Source organism: Labrus bergylta, chromosome 16 (assembly GCF_963930695.1).
Source record: "Labrus bergylta chromosome 16, fLabBer1.1, whole genome shotgun sequence".
Classification (NCBI taxonomy): domain Eukaryota; kingdom Metazoa; phylum Chordata; class Actinopteri; order Labriformes; family Labridae; genus Labrus; species Labrus bergylta.
The window spans coordinates 2535031-2539989 of NC_089210.1; positions in this window are offsets into that span (position 1 = coordinate 2535031).

Genomic DNA, 4959 nt, shown 5'->3' on the forward strand with positions numbered 1-4959 from the left:
CCTCGTGACTATTGTCTTATCTGGACCCTGAGTCTGTAATACAGTTTTGATTGATTGATAGGTAAGGTAGAAAAGGGGGATAATAGGTCCTATTTAAATAATATATAAATCGTTTATTATAATTTATAGAGACGCTGAGGTAATTTTTTTCGTTTCTTTATCTATGCTTTTATTTTTTTAATTACCTAAGAAAATAAATGCAGAGATTGTCATTCTAGTCTGAGCCGCTGGGTGGCGCTGTGGGTGAACGAGCCAAAGTGGAAGAGCTTCACCTACAGGAGCTTCAGTCTGCGCTTCATTCATTCAGAGGAAGTCAGAGAAGTCATCAGTCCTCGCTGTAGCCGCGCTCACTGCTGGGATACCACCATCACTGGTGTAAGTCAAGTCGCGCAGTTTTCTCACCGTATTTGTTCCTCTGCAGCTCCGGTAGGGAGGAATATCGTACAGCTGCTGCTGCATCGGTCTGCGGGGGTTGATCACTGAAGTTGGACCGGGGAAGTTAACCTGCTTTGTCACGCACCGTGGACGGTTTGTGGTGGGGAAAAGTTGTGGTCGCATCATGTTCAGGAGAGCCGGAGCTGCGTACGTGTGTGGAAAATGATTTCAACCAGCAACGAGCTTTTCATTATGCTGAGGAGATGTCTGCTCACTTTCAAACCGTTCAGGTGAGAACACGGCAGCCTACCTTTTCAGTTTCTACTGGCATTTAAACAAATCTACCAATGGACCATAGTCTATTGTCTTATTCTTAAATTAACATTTAGAATATCCATCTTGAGAATGGAAATAATAGAGGAAACATGTAACACTGGGAGATGTAAAGTCCCCAAGAAAACATTGAAAGCACAGTATGAACTCACACACTTTGTAGTAGAGTCTATTTCTGGACATGTTCAGTCTCACTGTCTTACTACTGGTGGCACCTGCATGTTGTTGACTCTTTGTTTACCTTGTTTTCTCACTTGTGTTTTACACTACAATAACTTCCAAACAGATGAATTATTGTCTGAAGTAGAAGTCTTGCAGGTTCTGACCAAGGTGGCATTCATTGGCCTGCTGCATGCATGTGTAAATAACATTTCCTCTTGTCACTGTTTCCCCCACAAGCTGAAAAAAAACATCTTGGAAGGTATCGATACATTGACACTTTAAGATGATCTCCATTCCTTTAATGATCGATATAGTACCGAAAAAGCACGATGCAGAAAGAAACTTAAAATCTCAAGTCATGCCATGATCAAGAGAGAGCACTGTCCAACTTATTTCTGCAATTAAGACCAGGAGGTGCACAGGAGCTTGAGGAAACAAGAAATAACCCAATAGGAGCCGAGGTCTTGTGTTGTTGTTGCTGTGGTATCGAAAAAGGTATTTGTATTATTTGATTTTTACTCTAATGGTACTGAAGTTTATAAAATCTGGTATTTTGACAACCGTTAAAGCTCATTAAAAGTTACTGGATTGAGCACAAAGGTTGCACACAAGCTTGAGGATTAATTAGCATTATGAAGAAGGAAGTGATAACCAGGCAGGGAACGTGTGTGCATGATGTCGCTCTGTCTGACATAAAGTGTCCTCATGCTGTTAAGTACATCACATGCCTGTTCACTACAGATGAGTGAATACAAAGAGGAAGGCTGTCACCTCACACAGCAGTCAGTGCATGCTTCCCTGAGCATTAAATCCCAGTTTGTTACCATTACCTCACGTGTTGGATGGTGAAATTGTGTTCATCACTGTCAGGAGGGCTGGCTGACGGTCTGCAGTCTCTCTGCTTGTAAATATCAAGAAAACCAGCTGTAGTGTAGAGAGTGACAGTGTGTCCTGCTTTGCCCCCTTAGTGTCTTATTACTCATACCTTTTATATATTCTGCTGATCCCCGGGGGCAAAGTATCAGATCTTAAGGTAAACATATGTTGGTGTAATCCCAGGATGAGTCTGCAGGGGGCGCTAAACGACTTGTTCTGCAGTAACGCGATATGAAACCAAGACACGACTTCAAGCCTCTGCGTAAGCCGATGAATCCTCGTACATTAACTCTCTTCTCCCAGCACTGGAGAGCAGCCCTCACCTGGCAGCCCTGCAGCGTTCTGCCCACCAGGAAAGCTTCCAGAGAGCTGGCCAGTCAGAAGAAAGTGGGCACATGGGGAGGGGGGGGACTTAAAGAGAAAGCAGCTAAAACGACGCGTTTCAGGCAGAGGCTGGAATGAGAGATTTTTACTGATGTCAGAATCTGATAGGTGAGGAGGTTTTGAAGGTTTCACAGAATGAGAACATGAGAACATGAGAACATGAGAGGGGAACATGAGGAGAGTACGGGATCTTTAAGGCTTGAAAATCATTCAGGTTTCCTTCGTGGTACAGAGGCACATAAAACAAGGAAAAAAGGACGTGTTCTGAGGAAACAGTTGCACGCTGAGGTGAAGTAGCTTCTTGGATTGTCTGCAAGAAATGAGAGTCAGTCTTGTGAGTGTGTTGCAAATAATTGCACAAAAACCAAAGAGTTGTTTCTCCAAGTTCAGAATAAACTAGCTCGACTTGAAGCATTACATAGTGTGAAGGTTTTTGTGTAGGTATCTTCTGCAGGGGGAGAAATGGTGCTGAACATCAAGTAAGGGATGTAGCTTAAAAGATACAAGTGATTATCTCACATCTGTGCCTAAAAACGAACGACCATCTGTGTTGTGTTTGTCATTGGGGGGGCGCCGATAATGAATCAAAAAGCAGAGTGATGAAGTGAGTATTGATTGGAGAGTGGAAGCGGCAGCATGTCTGTAGATTAAATCTCCATAATCTAAGACTGTAACCTTTCCTTCTCTGATAATTCAACAGGACCTTTGATGTTTTTCTCAATAAGGGAGGGTGTCGAAATGTTCCACACTTTGATGCCACATGTTTTTTTAAATGATGCAATCCATAGTATGGAAACGTGCAGATGCTTAGGGGAGGGATTAATCCATCAAGAATTGCAAACAAACTCCTTCACACTGTCTAAACCAACTCGTCTAGCCTCAGGAGGACCCACCACTAACTCCTCTGTGAAAAATAGGAACACAAATTTCTGATATTTTCCGACCAATCAGATATGTAGCAATTTAAAAATTGTGCAGTTTGGACCTCAGTCAGTACAAAACATGTGATAGAAACAAGAAACTGAACAAAAGAAACACGATTAAAGTCTTAATATGTGATTCTTCACACTTAAATGTAGAAATGAAGTATATCCTCTGAAAATAACTCTGTGAGTCATGACTGTCTACAATGGGTGTAACACCTGAGTCCCACTATCTGTGATGTTTCAGAGTCCTATCTTCAGTTTGTTTACATCGCCAGGACGGCCGGCTGACTCCTCCCCTCGTGTATAAAAGTTGTTTAATTGAGGGACTAGAGAAAAGAAGAATAACATACTGTACTCACTGCTTAACTGTGTTTCTAGATCACGCTCATTTCAGGTAAATTTACATGCAGTGTGAAGATACCAGCATGATAAAGATCGCTAGCATTAGCATGCTAACACAACAATGCAGCGCCAGTTGTTTTGGTTTCATGCTGGAGCTCAAGGGCGACACCTGCTGGATCAAAAAATCGCGTTTAAAGCCTTTAAAAACTGCTTCTCAGACATTTTTGTTCCATGCACACATTCACGACCCATCAAAAATGGTTCTGAGGCCCACCTCTGGGTCCCGATCCACCGGTTGAGAACCACTGGTCTAAACGTTTTTCGTGCACATTAGACAGGTTGCAGGAGTTTTCTTGCAATTGTTTCGATCATTGAACGCTGGAGAGTTCCCAATATTTGGTGCCTATGGACTTCTTATTTGTGTTGCTGTTTTATCAGTGTCATATTTTAACATCCTGGTATCTCGACAGTCTTAACAAGCCATACACTGCTGCAGTTAGGCGATGGACCAAAGATCAAAAGGAGTCTCTATATCCTTTGAAACATTTTTCTCAGCAGGACTGGTGGAGCGAGCGAGCGATCAGACGGCTGAGTGTCGAGTCGATGTGTCCGGAGCGTTTTGCTTTCAGAGCTGGACAACTTGACAATTCTCTCTGTAAAAAAAACCAAAAAAACAAACCATTGGCCTGTAATTTAAAGCTGTTACTTTGGTTGTTAGCTCACTGAGCGCAGTGTGAGGCAGAACAAAAAACCATGTAATGTTTTATTTGAGATGACACAGTCAAGCATGTGCACAAGGCTTTATTTTTCTCTTCTGGGTTGATTTTGTACAATATGAAAGTATTTCTACGCTCTGAAAAAACCTCACAAAGAAAACTCCACAAAGTGATGGCTCCTCCTGACTCTGTGACTGAGAGTTACCCTGCCTCACCTCAAATGCACCAAACACCAGAATGAAGCAAATAATATAGAATCTAGGGCCTGACTGATGTGGGATTTCTGGCTCTCAGATCTATCTTTGATCTGATGAAGACATTTATTGTGTTGATCCCTCAAATGCAGATATCAAACACTTAAACCCCTCTTGTGTTTTCATCCCCTCCCTGCAGGATCTTTGTGTTGGGGATCGGTTTCTTCAGTCTGTGCTTCCTGATGACCTCTCTCGGGGGCCAGTTTTCAGCCAAGAGGCCCGGAGACTCCCCGTTCACGGTGCGAGCAGAAGGTAGGACACTTCTGTTTCATGTCAGCGCCTCTCCCCCCCCCGGGAAACGATCACGCTGAGAACTCTGTGGGGTTTCCTTGATTGCCGCCAGCCGGCCAAGCGACCTGCTCACTTTGCTCTTTAGGAGCGTGTCGGGGTGTGGGGGTGTGAAGGTGGTGGTGGTGGTGGGGGGGGGGGGGCACACAGTCCTCTCTCCTCTCATCTTCACCTCCATCTTTTTTAAACACCTGCTTTCATCTCTGCTCGGTGCCCATATAACCTCGCTCTGACCCACGCTGACTCATTTTTGGAGGTTTAACGAGGAGCTGCTGTAAGAAGAGGAGTTCTGTGACCCGGTGT